Consider the following 20,173-nt stretch of genomic DNA (forward strand, 5'->3'; position numbering starts at 1 on the left):
ATTATTTGCTTTTGCTTGTTTTCACTTTCTCCCCCTCCCTCCCTTCCTCCCTCCCTCCTTCCCTCCCTCCCTCCTCCTTCATCTCTCCCCCTCCTGTCCTCTCTCCCTACCTTCCTCCTTTTCTCCTTCCTTCCTTTCTCTCTCTCTCTCTCTCTTTCTTTCTTTCTTCTTCTTCTTTCTTTCTTTCTTTCTTCTTTCTTTCTTTCTTTCTTTCTTTCTTTTCTTTCTCTCTCTTCTCTCCTCTCCTCCTTCCTTCCTTCTTCCTTCCTTCTTTCTTTTTTCTTTCTTTCTTTCTTTCTTTCTTTCTCTCTCTCCTCTTCCTTCCTTCCTTCTTTCTTCTTTCCTTCTCTTTTCTTGAGAGAGAGAAGAGAGAGAGAGAGAGAGAGAGAGAGAGAGAGAGAGAGAGAGAGAGAGGAGAACAAAGTTGCATGGGTTGGGAGGTGGAGAGGATTTGGGAGAAATTGGACAAGTGGGGAAAGTCATTGAGAAATCAAGGAGTCATTGAGAAAGCTTCAAAGATAAAGATGCTTGCTACCAATCCTGATGACTGGAGTTCAGTTCCTGGGACACACATGGAGGAAGTAAAGAGCTGGCTCCTAAATCTGCCTTCTGCCCTGCTCATGCTTACCTCACCATATGCACCCCCAAACACATATGCGCACGCATACACACACACACACACACACACACACACACACACACACACACACACACACACTGAATAAATCTAAAACTAAGTGCAAAGACAGGTCTGTGTTCTGTATTCTGTAGTTGTTTGGTCAGTAGAAGACAGTAGAAGAGGGCTATATGAGTTTCCAAAGCTGGGCTTCCCGTAACACATCCTCTTTCTGTGTCTTAAGATGCCTCCTCTTGCATTGCAGCCGTCCTACTGTGAAGAAGCCAGGCTGCTACCCACAGCCACAGCGGACGCAAGCCATCCTTTCTTAGAGCAGTTGCTCTAACTAATACTGAGATAAACAGCCTACCAACCTCTTCCCAAACTGCAGAGATATGAGAAAAGTAATGTTGCTTTTAGACACTAAAATAAAGCTAAAAATCGCCAGTGCCTTAGTGGTACTTCTGGACTCTCCTGAGTACTTTGGCATCCTTCTTCTCGGGGAATTACTGTTCTTCTCATATGCTTTAGTTAATAATTTTAGTTAAATAAATGTACTTCTAAATGATCTGTTATTTATCTTTTAAGAATATTAGACTAATGAAATTACAATGTACATGTCTATATTTCATGTCTTGCTTCTGACATTAGCAGGCACCTGGTCTGCTCTCTACATTCTAGATCTTTCAGGGTCCTGGTGTGTAGTATTTCAATACACTGATACCCCACACCCTCTTTGTGCCATTTTTCTACGGACAGTGCTTGGACTGTTTGGTAACTTACTGCTGTCACAAACTCTGCGCAGAGCATTCTTTGACACATACCCTGATAGGAAGATGAACGATTGACAGGTTTTTTTTTTTTTTCTTCAGATACTACAACCGGGAATGGAGTTACATTTTTCTAGGCTATGTGACTAGCCAGACTCAGCAGGTGATGGTTTTCTTAATTGGAGTGGTTGAACGAGAATTTTCTTTTTCTTAATTTATGTTCCCTTCCTCCCTCTTCCTTCTTTCCTTCCACTAAGGATTAAATGCAGGTCCTCTACCAATGAGAATACCCAAACCCCTGAAGAAATTTAGATAGGGGGTTATTATGTTCATATTTTGGGGCTTCATAAAAACTACCATGCATGGTCATCGACCAGTATTATAGGTTTTACAGTTTTTAGGGTAGGATCTAAATCTCTTCTCTTAGAATTTTTTCTTCAGTGTTATTTCTTGAATTGTACCAAAGCTGATCTGTGGACTAAAGAATAAAGTGAAAGTGTTGGTAAGATTGAGGCTGTTGACCCTGTTTGGGATAGCCTCTCTTTTTTTCTCCATCCTTTGGATCTGGCACTCTGGGGAAAGCAGCCGCCATACTGTGAGCAGTTCTCTGGAGGGGTCCATCAAAGTGAAAAACAGACACTGAGCAACTGTCACAGTCTCCTGCCAGCAGGAAGGTGAGTCCAGCTCCAGGGTATTGAGATGACATCGTCGCTGTCGCATCACGAATGGCTGATCCAGCATCATCTTGCTAATCTACATCTGGATACCTGACTCATTGAAACTGTGTGAGTCAGGAAGTATCTGTTGTATTATGTTAAGTTTCTGGGAAACTTTTTAATGCATTTAAGACAGCTAACAGATTCCAATAAAGGGCAGGAAATTAAAGTGTTGTGGCACATACCTGTAATCCCAGCTGGAGGGGTGTGAGTTGGAGGCATGTTTGGGCTACATAGTGAGTTTGAGGCCCTCCTCAAACACTGTAGTGAGTGAGACCCTCTCTCCAAAACCAGAAACAACCAAACAAAAGGGGCAGGAACTTCCAAGCATTAAATGTATTTGGAAGCAAAGAACAAACTGTTGGGCCAGCAAAGATAGTCAGTACCTAGCCAGCAATATAAAGAAATACTATAAATATGGGGGACCAAGGAAAATAAGTGATTTGTACCTTACAGAAATGCATCTTTGTCTTCAGCTTTCAAAAATAATCTGGCTCTGTAGTTATTAGATTCCTTTGATGTCTAATAAGTGATTATTAAAGCAAATCACTCATTAGAACATAATGGCCCAATGGAACCCACTTAATCCACAGAAATTACAGAACAGTTCAGTCATGACACAGTAATTAAAGTATTATAAAGCTATGGAAAAATTTGGCAAAAAGTGTGTAAAATTCTCCACATAGTGCTTTGTGGATGTAGCGAGATGTGTGTGACGAGCACATGGAAGACTGCCGTGACTTAGGACAAGTGCTGACACTTGCATTTGTTGGCTCCCATTGTAATTGGCCTCCTTTAAACTCTTCTTAGACTTTGTAGATTCTCTCTAATGAACACTTGCTAATATTTTTATTGCTTAATATATTTAATACTCCAAGAAGTCATTATTTTTGGGGGGAGGTTTGAGAGAGAGTTTCCTCTGTTCAGCCCTGGCTGTCTCAGAACTCTCTCTGTAGACCAAGTTGGCTTCCAACTCAGAGATCCACCTGCCTCTGACTCCTGAGTGCTCTGAATAAAGGCATGCGCCACCACCACATGGCTAAGAAATTATTCTTTATTTATTCTTGGTGCTGAAAAGACATGAGGACCATGAACTTCTACCCTCGAATTAGAGTCATTTACAAACTCCAAAAGAGTAGGTAAGAAAAGATGATTGGTGACTGAAACTTTGGGGGGGGAGGGGCTTTTAGATTCACACCCATTATAAAACCACGCTCACATTTCTAAGACAGAAACTATTTTGTTTCATCATTCAAAGCAGCAACCACAGCTATTTAAGGCAATTAAAAAAAAAGACTTCTGCTATAATAAGCATTGCAGTGTGTAACTTGGTGGCTTCACAAGATCCAATCATTCTCAAATCACACTTGTAAGTATTACTTCATTAAGCACTCCATTTACAAGGAATCTTAGAGCCAGTACTTATCGTTTGTTTGGATTTTTCCAATGCCCCCATCACTGGGGTCTCTGGTTCATGTGTAGAAGATTAGGAAATACAATAAACTAGAAAGAATAGACCAAGCAAAACACACCAGACTAAGGCCAAGCTAAATAAATACGTCTATTTCTGAGTTCTGGAGTTCATAAAAAAACAGAAATAAATTCCTATATAAGATGAGAGATATTTTGTGAGAAAGAGACTTCAGCCTAAATTTTCTCTGAGCTTGCCTACTAAGCAGCTGTTTATCTAAAAGCCACTGTTTAGTTTAGATATTCTAATCATGCTTGTGCAAATAATACAGGCCACGAGAAAGCACAATGAGAAATTAAAATTCCCCAAAGTGTGAATTAAGAACTAGGCATATGCTTCCTACTCAAAACAAATTACTCAAAATCTCATTTGAATCTGCTGTTAATAATATCAACAGAAACATAACGCAGCCCAAATGCAATTTTCCTTGGTGTTGACTTAAGAGGCAAACTCCCTGGTTTCAGTTGATAGTGATAATGGATGACCAGTCACCTTTGTGTGCCTCAGTTTTCTCGCCTGTGAACCAGAAATAATAAAGGTATCCACCTCACAAAGTTACTGGGAGTACCTGTAAGTATGTTTTGGTTTTGATATTTTATTTTTGTTTTTTATTTTTTTATTAAGAAAATTTTTGTTCATTTTACATACCAACCACAGATACCCCTCTCATCCCTCCTCCTACTCCCCCCCCAAGCCTTCCCTCCCAGCCCATCCCCATCCCCTCATCCAAAAGGTAAGACCTCCCATGGGGAGTCAGCAAAGCCTGGTACATTCAGTTGAGGCAGGTCCAAGCCTCTCCCCCTACATCAAGGCTGTGCAAGGTGTCCCACCATAGGAACTGGCCTCCAAACAGCCTGCTCATGCACCAGGGATAGATCCTGTTTCTACTGCCAGAGGTCCTTTAAACAGACCAAGCCACACAACTGTCTCCCTTATGCAGAGGGCCTAGTCCAGTCCTGTGCAGGCACCACAGCTGTTGGTCTAAAGTTCATGAGTTCCCATGAGCTTGGTTTGGTTGTGTCTGTAAGTTTCCCCATCATGATCTTGCTCATAGAATCTCTCTTCCCTCTCTTCGACTGGATTCCTAGAGCTCGACCTAGTGTTTGGCTGTGGATCTCTGTATCTGTTTCCGTCAGTTACTGGACAAAGGCTCTATGATGACAATTAGGGTATTCACCAATCTGATTACTGGGGTAAGCCAGCTCAGACACCCTCTCCACTATTGCTAGTAGTCTAAGCTGGGGTCATCTTTGTGGATTTGTGGGAACATTTCCTAGCACCAAGTTTCTCCCTATTTCCATGATGTCTCCCTCCATCATGGTATTTCTTTCATTGCTTTCCCACTCCATCCCTGATCCAGCTCAACCATCCTGTTCCCTTATGTTGTCATCCCCCATCCCCTAACCTCTATTGCCCTTCCCCATACACAGTTTACTAAGGAGATATCATCTGTTTTCCCTTCCCAGGTCAATCCATGCATCCCTTTTAGGGTCCTTTTTGTTATCTAGCTTCTTTGGAGCTATGGGTTGTAGTCTGGTTATCCGTTGCTTTACATCTAATATCTACTTATGAGTGAGTACATACCATGTTTGTCTTTCTGAGTCTGGGTTACCTCACTCAGGATGATTTTTTTTCTAGTTCTATCCATTTGCCTGCAAATTTCATGATGTCATTGTTTTTCTCTGCTGAATAGTAATTGTGTATATGTACCACATTTTATTTATCCACTCTTTGGTTGAGGGGTATCTAGGCTGTTTGCAGGTTCTGGCTATTACAAATAATGCTGCAATGAACATAGTTGAGCATGTGTCCTTGAGGTATGATTGAGCATTCCTTGAATATATGCCCTAGAATGGTATCATTGAGTTTTGAGGTAGATTGAGTCCCAGTTTTCTGAGAAACTGCCACACTGATTTCTAAAGTGGCTGTACAAGTTTGAACTCCCACCAGCAGTGGAGGAGTGTTCCTCTTGCTCCACATCCACTCCAACATAAGCTGTCATTAGTGTTTTTTATCTTAGCCATTCTGACAGATGTAAGATGTTATCTCAGAGTCTTTTTTTGATTGCATTTCTCTGATGACTAAGGATGTTGAACAATTCCTGAAATGTCTTGTGGCCATTTGAGATTCTTCTTTTGAGAATTCTCTGTTTAGCTCTGTAGTCCATTTTTAATTGGGTTGTTTGATATTTTTAAGTCTAGTTTCTTGAGTTCTTTATATATTTTGGAGATCAGCCCTCTGTCAGATGTGGGGTTGATGAAGATCTTTTCCCATTCTGTAGGCTATTGTTTTGTCTTATTTACTGTGTCCTTTGTTCTACAAAAGCTTCTCAGTTTCATTAGGTCCTATTTATTGATTATTAATTACTTTCAGGGTCTGTGCTATTGGCATTATATTTAGGAAGTGATCTCCTGTGCCAATGCATTCGAGGCTACTTCCTACTTTCTTTGCTATCAGGTTCAGTATAACTGGATTTATGTTGAGGTCTTGTCTTTTTCCTGATATTAGTGGAATCTCTTTGAGTTTCTCTCCATTTAATTTAATGTTGTCTTGATATAAATTGCCTTTATTATGTTTGGGTATGTTCCTTGTATTTCTGATATCTCCAAGATCTTCATCATGAAGGGGTGCTGGATTTTGTCGAAGGCTTTTCCAGCATCTAATGAGATGATCATGTGGTTCTTTTCTTTCAGTTTGTTTATTTGGTGTATTATATTGATAGATTTTTGTATGTTGAGCTATCCATGCATCTCTGGGATGAAGCCTACTTGATCATGGTGGATGATTTTTGTTGTTGTTTTGTTTTGGATTTTTTTTATGTGTTTTTGGATTCTGTTTGCCAGTATTATGAGTATTTTTGCATCAATGTTGATGAAGCAGATTCATTTGTAATTCTTTCTTTGTTTCATCTTTGTGTGGTTTGGGTATCAGAGCAACTGTAGCCTCATAAAAAAGTGTTTGGTAGTGTTCCTTCTGTTTTTATTGTGCAGTACACTTTGAGGAGTATTGGTCTTAGCTCTTTTTTGAATTTCTGGTAGAATTCTGTGCTGAAACCATCTGGTCCTGGGAATTTTTTTGATTGGTAGACTTTTAATTACTGTTTCTATTTCCTTAGGGGTTATAGGTCTATTTAAATTGTTTATCTGGTCTTGATTTAATTTTGGTATGTGGTACCTATCCAGAACATTGTTCATTTATTTTAGATTTTCTGATTTTTGTGGAGTATAGGTTTTTGAAGTATGACCTGATGATTCTCTGGAATTCCTCATTGTTTGTTGTTATGTCTCCATTTTCATTTATGATTTTTTTTTTTAATTTGGATGTTCTCTCTCCGCCTTTTGGTTAGTTTGGATAGGGGTTTGTCTATCTTGTTGATTTTCTCAAAGAACCAACTCTTTGTTTCATTGATTCTTTGTATTGTTCTCTTTGTTTCTAGTTTATTGTTTTCAGCCCTCAATTTGATTAATTTTCATTGAATTTTAGAAAGTCTTTAATTTCTTTCTTTATTTTTTCCTTGACCCAGTGGTGATTCTGATGAGCATTATTCAGTTTCCATGAGTTTGTAGGCTTTCTGTAATTTGTGTTGTTGAATTCTAACTTTAAGCCATGGTGGTCTGATAAAATAAAGGAGGTTTTACCATTTTTTTTGTATCTGTTGAGATTTGCTTTGTAACAGAGTATGTAGTCAATTTTAGTGAAGGTTCCATGGGGTGCTGAGAAGAAGGTATATTATTTTGTGTTAGGGTAGAATGTTCTATAGATATCTGTTAAGTCCACTTGAGTCATAAAATCTGTTAGATCCCTTATTTCTCTGTTAAGTTTCTGTCTGGCAGACCTGTCCATTGGTGAGAGTGGGGTGCTGAAGTTTCCCACTATTAGTGTGTGGGATTTGATGTGATATTTAAGCTTTAGAAATGTTTCTTTTACATATGTGGGTGCCCTTGTATTTGGGGCATAAATGTTCAGAATTGAGATTTCATCTTGATGAGTTTTTCCTGTGATAAATTTGTAATGTCCTTCTCGATCTCTTTTGATTAATATTAGTTTGAAGTCTATTTTGTTAGATATTAGGATGGCTACAACAGCTTGCTTCTTAAGTCCATTTGATTGGAAAGTCTTTTCCTAACCTTTTACTCTGAGGTACTGTCTGTCTTTGAAGTTGAGGTGTGTTTTTTGTATGCAGCAGAAGAATGGATCCTATTTTTGTGTCCATTCTGTTAGCCTATGTCTTTTTATAGGTGAATAGAGTCCATTGATACTGAAGAATATTAATGACCAGTGATTATTAATTCCTATTTTTTTGATGGCAGTGTGTGTATTTCCCTTCTTTGGAATTTGTTGCTTTGGAATATCTATTGCCTGTGTTTTTATGGGTGCATCTAACTTCTTTAGGTCAGGGTTTTCCTTCTAGTGTTTTCTGTGGGGCTGGATTTGTGGATAGGTATTGTTTAAATCTGATTTTGTCTTGGAGTATTTTGTGTACTCCATCTATGGTGATTGAAAGTTTTGTGGGGTATAGTAGTCTGGGCTGACATCCATGGTCTCTTAATGTCTGCATAACACTTGTCCAGGACTTTCTGGCTTTTGAGTCTCCATTGAGAAGTCGGGTATTATTCTGATGGGTCTGCCTTTGTAAGTCACTTTGCCTTTTTCTCTTGCTGCTCTTAATATTCTTTCTTTATTCTGTATGTTTAGTGGTTTGATTATTAAGTGGCAGGGGGACTTTTTTTGGGGGGTAATCTTTTTGGTGTTTTGTAAGCTTCTTGTATCTTCATAGGCATTTCCTACTTTAGGTTTGGAAAGTTTTCTTCCATGATTATGTTGAATATATTTCATGTGACTTTGAGTTGGTATTCTTCTCCTTCTTCTATCCCTATTATTCTTAGATTTGACCTTTTCATGGTGTCCCAGATTCCTGGACATTTTGTGTTATGACTTTTTTGGTTTTAGTGTTTCCTTTGTCTGATGAATCTATTTCCTCTATTGTATCCTCTATACCAGAGATTCTTCCATCTCTTGTATTCTGTTGGTTATGCTTGCATCTGTGTTTTATGTTCTTTTACTCAGATTTTCTATTTCCAGCATTCTCTCTGTTTGTATTTTCTTCATTGTTTCTGTTTCATTTTTTAGGTCTTGAACTGTTTCCTTCACCTATTTGATGGTTTTTTCTTTGTTTTCTTGACTTTCTTTAAGGGATGTACTGATTTCTTCCATTTTCTTGTTTGTCATTTCCTCAATTTCTTTAATGGAATTTTTCATTTCCTCTGTAAAGGCCTCTACCATCTTCATAAAGCTAATTTTCTTCTATGTTGTGATGTTCAGGTCTTGCTGTTGAAGAACCCTAGCTTCTGGTGGTGCTATGTTTCACTTCATATTGTTGCAAGTATTTTTGCACTGGTGTCTACCCATCTCTTCCTCTAATTGGTGCAAGTGGGGTGTATGACTTAGGGAGCTGCTCTTGGTTCAATCTGTGCTGGCTGTGTCTGTGTCTCAGGGGGCCACTCTTGGTCCAATTGGAGCTCTTGGTCCAATTAGAGCTGTCTGATTCTTTGTCCCAGGGGGCTGCTGGGGAATGGGTGGGTTTGGGGCTAGGAGTGGGTCTTATAGATTGCAGGGTCCAATGTGGGGTGTGGGATGCCTGCCTGCTGGAGTCTTCCCTGCTGGCTTGCTGGCTTGCCCCTGGGGCAGAAATGGGTATGGGTAGAGGGGCATGGGTTAGTGCCTCAGAGGCCTAGGTCTTAGAGACAGGACTCTTGTGCTGGGAGAGCATAAGTATGTTTTGAAAAATAATGTCTGGCATGCCATAAGTGCTATATAAATAGTTGTAATTGTATTAACAATAAATCAAAATACTGTTGGGAATCATCTCATTTCCTTTTATTCATTGACAAAAGAATAGCTCTGCCCACCTTTATAACTTTCACATTAATTATTTTCCTAGAATCTTGACTCCTTTTAGACTTCTTTCTTGCTCTTTTTAGAAGTCTCATCTTTTTGACTCACCCTCTTATAAAGTAGAATACTATAGTATTCTGGGGCCAGAATGGCTCAAGGCTACTGCATTTTTCTTAGGAGATTTGTGTTATCTGATATCCCAGAATTAACCAGAGACCTGATCAGAGAGGGAGAGGGAGGGAGGGAGGGAGAAGAGAGAGAGAGAGAGAGAGAGAGAGAGAGAGAGAGAGAGAGATAGATATTTGATTGAACATCTCATTTTGCTCTTACTTCAAAATGTACAATGAAAGATGCATTTTCTGCCTGAGGAGGACCATGTTGGAATGACCGTGCATATGAAATGGAAGAGAAGATGTTCATTTCAGTGTCTTCACTGCACTTTCCTCCCTGGTGCAGCATGGTTCTAACTGCCGTTCATTGCAGACTCTGTTACTAGAGTGGTTGCTTCAGTTTCCCAGCCTCAGCTGCCTTGGCTATGCAGACAGCCCTTCCTACTTGTCCGTGGATTCTGACCTGTGGAATCCACCAACCATAGATGGGAAATATAGTTGGGCTTAAAATCCTTGCACATGTATCATGTATAGGTTTCTTTCTTGCTATTAGTCTGTAAACAACACATTATTACAACCATGTATAATAATTAATAACTTACAGATGATTTAATGCATAGAGGAAGACATGAGCAGGTTGTATGAAAATACGTTATTTGCATCAGGAAATTGAACACGCCAGACTTTTGACAAGACAATCCTAAAACCAATCTCCTGAAGATCTTAGAGACAATTGTGCTGTGTGAACTGTGCAATCATGTAGAGACCTGGTCCAGTGTCACTGTGAGGTCCCCTCCTACCTTAGGTCTCTGATATTCAGCTGACTTGTTTTTACTTCGAGAGAATTGCAATCTGTCTTGTTTGTGACATTTTTGGAATTTAGTGCTCACACTAAGAAATTTCATGCTGTGGCCATTCTTTCTGATCATCTTGCTCTCAGCTATGGGGCTTCAAAAACTTTCTCAAAAGAAATATTTTCTTCCTCCCACTGTTAAGGTGATCCTTCTAAATGCCATTTGGATTGTGCTGTTTCTCTGCTTAAAAAAATCCTTTAGTGGCTTTTCCTTCGATGTGAGTGAATATACGTATATTTGGAGGCTCTCAGGAGCCTTCATGGGGGCTTAGGGGTCCACTGTCCAATGATACCCTGGAACTCTGACACTGATACTTGACACTTTCTGCTTGTAGTCTACCTCGCATAAGCCCTGGCTCTAGATAGATAGTTTCTGATGGGGTTTCTACTCTTCTTTGCTTTATTTGCTTGAATCAATTTCTCCATCTATGTTAAACTCAGGCATCTTGTTCCCTGGGAAGTCTGTGAGGAACTCTGGGCTGAGCTGGATGGTCCCCTGTGTGCCTAGCTGGCACTCAAGCATTTTGTACTGCAGCACTAAACATACTGTCTCTTAAAGAATTGTTTTTCTTACCTATTGGTTGAGCATGTTGTCTACTAGTTTGAAAGCTTCTGTGGGTATGGACTGGATTTCTCATCTGGGCCATTCCTGTTCCCATCCCTGACCCTTTTATACAGTAACAAGTCAGCAGTGTTTACTGAGTAAATACATGAATAGAGCTTAAGTTTGACAAAACTGCTCATATGATTATTAGGGACTGCACAAACATAGAAAGAATTATAATTTAAGGCAATTTATAGCAAGATGAAAACTTCCCAAAGAATTTAGAGAAAGAATGCCAAAATCAGATAATATATGTGTGAATTCTATGAATTAGAAAATAAGACTCAGCGTAAGGAGCCAGAGAAGGGGTTTGCAATGGGGAGCAGACCTGAATGGCTCAGCTTTGAAGTTAATGAGGTATAAAATGCTTTTTTTTTTTTTTTTTTAGAGCTAAAGGTTCCTTTAATGAATACAGACTGTGAGTGGAGAACTTGTCTGGAAGTGACTCACAATGAGGGGAAACTTGGTAGATGCTGAGCTGCCTAATATTACTATTGCTATCATAGTTTGTGGAGCGCCTAGTAATTATGTGGCATTTTCATTAGATGGTTTAAAATAACAACTTCATATAATTCAATCCTGAGAACATCTCTATGGAGTCAATAATACTGAATTGACTTTGTGAACGAGAAGCCTAAGACTACAGGAGATCAGATGACCCACTCAAGGTCACAGAACATGGACTCTGAAGGTCTCTGATTGAACCAGAAGCTATATTCTGTACTATCAGATCACAAAGGAGGGCTCTGCTATGCATGGCTGTTTTCAAGATGGCTGTGGACCAATTAGAGTATATTCTGAAAAGAGACGACCATGAGGATTGGTCCTCCTTAAATTACCAGACCACCAGGAATATGCAAAAACATCATCGAAATAGAAATTCAATAGCAGCTTTGCCAGAGGAAAACTGTGCCGTGCTTAAGAGTTCTCATGCTGTGCTCCTAGGCCAATCACAAAAGGGGGCTACCAGACCAAAGGTTCATTTGCTAAGCAGAGGCCCAACCGCTAAGCTCCTCAGCACTGCCAGGGAGAATGGCAGACTCCAGAGGCAGGTCCCACATGGAAGACCTTATAGACCAGCAGGATGTGGCTCTCCACACTCAGTGAACATCTACGAGATTCAGCACCCATGTCCCCCAGTCTCATTTCTACAGGCAACAATGAATCAGTGAGTGCCAGAGGCATGCAGACTGGAGGAGTAAAGCCCTTGTCTCTAGCCATCATCAGGATGCTCAGTGACCTACCAGTGGGATCAAGGGGCAGGACACGTGTGAAAATAAATGTGTGTGCCAGATTGGCTAGGGTATGGGGACAGATGTTTGCTCAAATAAGGACTGAAGTGCTCCATGAAGGCAATGCTTCAGATGTGACTGCCATTTACATGAACAGACTGAGTAAAGCAGACATGTTTGGGTGATATGAGGGCTCCATAGCCAATCAGTTGAAGGCCCTAGGAGCAAACATCACATTTCCCAAAGGAGAGGAAATGTCCTTCCAAATTGCAGTACCAGCTCTTGACTGAAATTCTAGCCTGCTGGTAAACTTTAGGCTTATTCCCTCAAATTGTATGAGAGTTATTTTCTTAAGCTCAATCTGACTATTATTGTGTGTGCTCTCTATCTCTCCCTTGAATACATTTTACACACCCGTATGCATGGGCATGCACACACACACACACACACACACACACACACACACACACACACACACACATCTCCTACTGGTTTTGATTCACTGCAGAAGCAAGCCTGCTTTTGAGAGGTTCAAACTGTAGTCATGGAAGCTGTGTTCACAAATGCCCACAGGACACACAATTGGGCTTATTCAGCGTGTCCATCACTATCTCAAGACTCTTTGAGCATCCAGAATGTTTTAAAACAAGCTGATGACCCTTGTCATTGGTGATATAGAAAATATTCATGTTACAAGAAGGACAGTTTAGATGGCTAGCTGCTGTCTGTTAGGGGCCCATCAAAATGTCTCAAGGATGGTATTACAATATTAAGCAATTACAATGGCATTCTTCACAATTTTATGCTTTTGAAATTGATCTGAGAATATAATAATAACAAATTATAATCAAAATTTCAGCCTCAACACACTTTTTTATTTTTCCTATTGCTTTGTCACTGTATAGTATACTTCTTTAGTTAAAATACTCACAATTTATGCCTCCCATATTAGTAATGTTCCACTATTACTTGGTTATTTAATTATAGATTAAAACACATAGTTCATAGGATCTTTTGACTAGAACTAAGCAAAAAATAAATAAAATACAAATGAGAAAATAACTTCATTTGCAAGTAAAATTTCTCTGAAGTCAATTATCTTATTTTTCAGAGGAAGCACATTTAGACACAGAAATATATTGAATTCAGCTGAAAGAACAGAAGAATTATTATATTATAAAATACTGTCTCTTTAAATCCTAATGAACACCAGGTTTATTATTTCTAAAGAAAATTTTATCTTTTTTATTTTCTTTTCCACTGGAAAACATTACTGACTCCTGTCTACAAAGAACATGGGCCTGAGCTCTGAGCCTGCCTGCATAACACATCCAGAGAATTGATACTGGTTCTACCTTCTCACTTCCTAATGTAGTTACATATGCTCCTCTTTCCTCCTTGAATCATCTGTCAACATCCTTGGACTTGGCAGCCTAGATACAGTCACGGTGTCAGGCCCAGCTGTTTAACTCTGCCCTTGTGCGAACAGGGGAATCTTTTTGGAGTCCTGACACCATTACCCTGTTCAGAGTAATGTGCAGGACAGAGAACATGAGCCTGGGCAGAAGACATCACAGGAAGGCAGAGCTGAAGGGATTAAAAAGCCTTATTCTCGATATCAATGTTGAGAAGAACCCTCAGCAAGCACTGAGCTGACAGGCTCACCTCTTTGGTACTGTATGTGTCCTGCACGGTAGAGCCAACAGACCTCCACGTACAGTTGTGTTTAGTTGTCAAAGTGTGGCCCAGTGCACTGAGTACATCAGCAGTTCTTGGGAACTTGTCAGAAATTCAAATTTTTCAGGCCCACCTTGATCTGATGAACCAGAATTTCTACAGTTGGGGACAGTGTTTGTTTAACAAATCATCAGGACATGCTGATCAGTAGTTCTCAAACTGCCAAATTTTAGCTCTCAAAACCAAATGCATAAACATTTGAGTGTCTTGTGATAAAATGCCATTTTTCTTGAGTATTTCCTTCATAACGAAGGTTTTGTTCACACTTAAATAGTGACCATCCACTGGGTAGGTGGAGAAATGGTGGTCAAAACTGATCATAATGGCCTTGGAAGCAACGCCAAGATAGTTTCTAAGAACTATCTGAATCAGTCTGTGGGTTGACATTCCTAGATACTTTCACTGTGGAGTCTCTTGCCTTCATGGGACAGAAGATGACCTTGCCTGGTCTTGGGGCAGTGTGGCCTCACAGTCTTTCACATGAGTATAGTAAGACAGACATCTTGCTTCTGCTCCTCTGAGGGAGCTTTCCTGGAGTTGATCCTGCCATCTCTCTCAGGGAGAACTGGATTGGGTTGGAAGTTTGTCCACGAGCCTCAGACTATTCCCACAGTGCTGTGTGACTGTAGTATGGCCCTCTGGGCCATCTGTGGTGAGTCAGACAGCTGAGTGGCCATCCTAAGATAATAAGCAGGGGTAGGACCCACTTATGCCTTCGTCACAACTTATTTCCACTGACTTATTTAGGTACATACGGTATTGCTATGCAATCCATGTTGTGATTGCATTCAACATCTTGCCTCAGCTGGAATCCAAATGTGTACTACTACGGCCAGGTCCTCCTCATTCTTCTGTAAATGACCCCTCCAGCCAACAAACAGCATTTATAAAGCCCATGCCTATGATCTCTAGCTTCACTCCCAGTTCATAAGCTTGATAGCAGGAGTCATGGAGGGTAGGACTGCCAGCCCGTGCTGGTGGGTTTCACACATCCTTTTAAAGGGCTGGCACTTCCTCTGAAGGTTTGTTTTCTCATTGTAAGCTTAGTGAGTCTATTTTTTTTTATTTCGTAATATATTTCTTGCTACAAAGAACAAATGCACAAGTACAATTATACCCAGATTACTAAAGTCTCAACTTAAACATTACCAAAAGCTATAATTTTGACACTCTTTTATCTATCCCAAGTTAATAGCAGTTTTGCATGTCTTTATATTATTTTCATCTGTGCCTTTGCCTCCCTCCCCTTCAGTTATTGTCTCTGGAATATGTACAGGCTTGTTTAATTTTAGTGCTGAATTGGGGATATGGAAGAGATTATTTTCAATTATATTACTTATTTATTGAATCATAATATATTCCTACAGACCTCCTGTGCTACAGAAGCGTCACACTCTTTTGTGAAGATGTTGCCAGAATGCTGCTGAAGTGAGGATTGACACTAAGTAGGGTCATAATCCAAAGCAATTCTGCACAATCTATCCTTCAGAGTCCCAAGGCCTACCTCTCAATGACTTCCTTCCATATGAAACATTTACCTGCTTCGGTAGCCAGCAAGGTCAGGGCTGTTTTATTCTACAATTCGACGAATCTGCTTGGTCCCTTTAAAAAAGTCTCTGCTGTAGAGCTGTGAGCTCTAACAAAGATTTCCGTCCCAGGGAGATTAATGTGTATGGAACCCAGAGGAGTTGAAGGGCATTTTCTACCTTGTTGCCCTGGTGATTACAACCCTGTCTCTTACTGCACCAGGTCACAGCACAGCCATAATGACTTTAAATATATATAATATTAGTGAAGAAGAGAAAATAAATCCTTGGCCAAGCTATTACCTAGTAGAAAAAAAAATTCCATCTCTTTGAGTCTCAGCCTTGACTTTGCGGTGTTTTTTTGTGCTGTGCTGGTATCAGGTTCAGGAATTAGAAGCCCCTGACATTGCATGGTGAGCTATCAGAGGAACGAGACCCACTGCATGATTTGTGGGGCTGAGTACAAAATGAAATTGTGCAGCTTCATGCTCAAGGGTTATTTAGGATTCAAATGACCACAGCAGAGTAGTAAAGCAAGTGATTCTCCCTTCTGTGCTGGGGCCTCTGGCCCACTCACTGTACAGGCTCCAGGCCCTGGCTCAGGAAGACAATCTGCTACGGACCAACAAGGCCCTGTTTCCTCTCTTGTTCTTCAGTCCAGTGTTTCTTCCTTTTCACATTTAGACTCTGTAAGCAACATGGACAGTATAGTGTCAAGCGAGTCCTGTCACCAATGCACCCTCCAAGGCCTGAGGAAAGCCATTGGCGAGGACCATGGAGAGCTGCCCTTGGCTCCTCAATGAGGCTGTCCACTCAACCTTAGGGGGTTACCTCTGCAGGTTCTCTATTACATTTCTCAGTTACAGAGCTTTCTCTCTCTTGAGTCTGACAAATCCCTTCTAATTCTTTTCAAATGTTCCAGGACTATTTATTTTCATTTGTTATCACTGCCTAGCAAATGTCTGAGAATCCCCTCTTGTCTTCACTGTAAGTAGGCCCCCTTCTCCTCAGCTGTGACACTGTGGCCACAGTCTGCAAGTAACTCCCTCTCCTCAGCTGTGACACTGGCTACAGTCTGTAAGTAACTCCCTCTCCTTGGCTGTTGTTGTACCCAGAGTCCCCCAAAGACCACCAAGAGATTGAATCCGATGTAAAAGCAAAGTTGTGTAAGCAAGATTCCTATTCATCTTCCCCTTCACTGTTTGATTTATAGCAGACATTTTCTATAGGCTAATCCATAATCTATAAAGACTTAACTCCACCCCGAGAGTACAGCCAGCATATCTTTTCATCAGCTTGATACGGTACAAATTCTTATACTAATAGTGAAATGTTTCACTAAAGCATGCCCAGTGACTGGGCAAAACCAAAATTTATTATAAGCCACAGTCATCCTAGGGTCCACTCTGCTAGGTACCTTCCCTGGATCTGTGGGTCTGATTGTCCCTTTGCTTTTTATCTAGTATCCACTTATGAGTGAGTACATACCATGTTTGTCCTCCTGAGCCTGGGTTACCTCACTCAGTATGAAATTTTCTAGTTTCACCCAATTGCCTGCAAATTTCATGATGTCATTGTTTTTCTCTGCTAAGTAGTACTCCATTGTGTATATGTACCACATTTTCTTAATCCATTCTTCAGTTTATGGACATTCAGGTTGTTTCCAAGTTTTGGTTATTACAAATAATGCTGGTATGAACATAGTTGAGCATTTATGATTGCTCATATGATTGAACATTCCTTGGGTATATGCCCAAGAGTGATATCATCGGGTCTTGAGGTAGATCCATTCCCAAATTTCTGAAAAACTGCCATACTGATTTCCACATTGGCTGTACAAGTTTTTACTCCCACCAACAGTGGAGGAGTGATCCCCTTGCTCTGCATCCTCTGCAACATAGACTGTCATCAGTGTTTTTGATCATAGCCATTCTGACAGGTGTAAGGTGGTATCTCAGAGTCATTTTGATTTACATTTCTCTGATGACTAAGAATGTTGAGCAATTCCTTAAATGTCTTTCAGCCATTTGAGATTTTTCTTTTGAGAATTCTCTGTTTATCTCTGTAGCCCATTTTTTAATTGGATTGTTCAGTATTTTGATGTCTAGTTTCTTGAGTTCTTTATATACTTTGGAGATCAGCCAGATGTGTCAGATGTAGGGTTGGTGAAGATCCTTTTCATTCTGTAGGCTGTCTTTTTTTGTCTCATTGACCATGTCCTTTGCTCTACAAAAGCTTCTCAGTTTCAAGAGGTCCCATTTATTAATTGTTACTCTCAGTGTCTATGCTACTGGTGTTATATTTAGGAAGTGGTCTCCTGTGCCAATGCATTCAAGACTACTTCCTACTTTATCTTCTATCAAGTTCAGTGTAACTGGATTTATGTTGAGGTCTTTCATCCACTTGGATAAGGGTCTTTGTATTGTTACGAAGTTAACTGGGGACTCTGTCCATCTGATGCAGCAGCAGAACAGGAAAGACCTCAAGTAGCAATGGGACAGGGTTTTTAAAACGGGGTGGGGAGGTTGGGGTCTACAGACTACATAGGAATAGTCTCAGGATTGGTTTATGGCAGTGGTAATCATGTTAGTAGCTTTTAATTGGCTAGGCTTAGTTGGGGGTTATAGTTACCATTTTGGGGGCAGGCCTGGACAATTCCCAGACTCTGTCCTTGAGCTGCCATGGAGGCTGGCTGGCCCAGTATGTACTTATGATGGGGGCTGACTCAGTGGCCCAGGCTCTGTCCTTGACTCATGCATGTAGCTCTAAGTTGGTGAGGGGTCCCAGACAGTAAACAGGTGACTGAACCTTGAGCAGTCAGAGTACATACAGAAAGGGATCTACTGCAAGGACTATGTCTTTTGTTCATGGCCCTCCCAGAAACTGCTTGCCCAAATATCAGGAAACTGAGACTGATCTCTGAGAGAAGACTGAGCAGCCTGTTATGGCGTCTGCTTGGTTCTTTCACTGTAACGTTGTGGCTACAGTTTCTAGGTAATTTCCTGTCCTCAGCTGTGACACTGTGGCCTCAGTATGTAACTCCTTCTCCTCAGCTGTGACATTGCGGCCACAGAGGGAATAGGATCTCAGCTGCCTGCTTTCCTTCAGCCTCCTGTTCTTAATGAATTCTAAATCCTGCTTTCTAGAAGTCCCATTGCTATAAGATGAATTGTTTAAGGAATCTGATACCTAGCCATCAAATGCTCTATAAAAGTCACCCCGTGGAGCTGGAGAGATGGCACACTGGTTAAGAGCACTGATTGATCTTTCAGAGGACTCTGGTTTGGTTCCCAGCATGCACATGGTGGCTGACACCGATGTGCAACTACAGTTCCAGGAAATCCGACACCCACTTCTGACTTCTGTGGGCACCAGGCATGCATGTGGGAAAATCATTCATACACACAAAACAAATAAATAAAAAAATATTCTAAAATTCCCTTGCTATCATCACTCATTTAACCCAGATTCTGGCTTCTACTCACCAAGAAGGTTATTTCTGACATTATTTAAATTGGACCTTCTGTAGTAAAAATATCAGAATATTTGGAGAGTGTCAGCTGTAAAATAAAGTATACCATTCTTGTGCTCTGAGTCTACCAGGAGAAGGCTGTGGGTTTTCAGACTATTATTGCTGAAGGATGTATGAGCCATTGAGGTTCCCAGACATTAGCATGTGGGTAGTTCAGTGAAAAAGCTTACAAAGCTAAGTTCAGGACTCGTCAGCAACTCTGACTCAGAAAAAATGGACAGATGCACTGAAAATAAAAATAGATGAAAAGGGTGTGTGCCTATGACTTCTGTACCATTCTCCTGCTTCTCTGGGATGGCTCATCTCTCTGCACCTCACTTCCTCCTGTTGGCAAGCTGAGCGTCATGCCGGGTATATGAATTAGAGGAATCAGAAGCATCAGGTCAGGTTTTCCTATGTGCCCAGTCAAGCCAGACCCCTGGGTGTCTCAACTTAAAACACAGAAAAATCCTGTAATCTTCATTCTTTTACCTTTGCTGGGAGTGAAGTCACCACTTTCCTCTCTAGATCTTATCAGATTCTCTATTCTTTTTGGTCATTTTGACAGACAAGCATGAAAAAATTTGAAGTTTTCACTGTGTTTGCAAAGAATATGTAAAATCAGACTTAGGTTTGGATCCCATGGCTGCTTCACAAGGAAGTTTTCTGGTGTCTCCAGAACTTGCTTTCCACATACTAACCCGTTTTGATATAAGAATGTGATTTAGATGTTCAAGAATTTTCCAGCTAGTGTCTGGGCTCACTGTCCTGGCTGGGAATGGTTATCTTCTTTCTTGTTGTGTTTTATAGGAGTGGACCCATGTGCTGGATGTGAAAAGTGAATCAATGGAATTCAAGACCCTGGGCCTGTATGTAGACTGTTTTCTCAATCCCAATAATTGCTGTGTAACTGTTGATAGCAGCTTCATTAGTCTCCTCAAAGAAATGGTATTGGAAGGAGACATTCCCATGGCTACTGCTGCAACAGTGGAGTATCTCAGATAAAATAATTTTGTATATGGATCAAATAATTTCCCTCCCCCTTCCTCTCTGTTGTCTCCATTCTATCCTTCCCCTTCTCTCTATTCCCTTCCCACCCTTCCCTCCCCTTCCTCTTCCTCCCTTTTCTTCA

The 20,173-nt window shown here is 40.6% G+C and overlaps 1 long non-coding RNA gene across 1 annotated transcript; it reads left to right on the top strand.

Moving 5' to 3' along the window:
• Positions 1 to 1,736: 1,736 nt before the first annotated feature.
• Positions 1,737 to 19,909, top strand: LOC119088634. Its single transcript, XR_005092313.1, has 3 exons — positions 1,737 to 2,060; positions 3,181 to 3,241; positions 19,852 to 19,909. It is a non-coding gene; the product is annotated as an uncharacterized LOC119088634 (long non-coding RNA).
• The last annotated feature ends 264 nt before the right edge of the window (positions 19,910 to 20,173 follow it).

The sequence above is a fragment of the Peromyscus leucopus genome, chromosome 10 (assembly GCF_004664715.2).
Source record: "Peromyscus leucopus breed LL Stock chromosome 10, UCI_PerLeu_2.1, whole genome shotgun sequence".
Taxonomy (NCBI): domain Eukaryota; kingdom Metazoa; phylum Chordata; class Mammalia; order Rodentia; family Cricetidae; genus Peromyscus; species Peromyscus leucopus.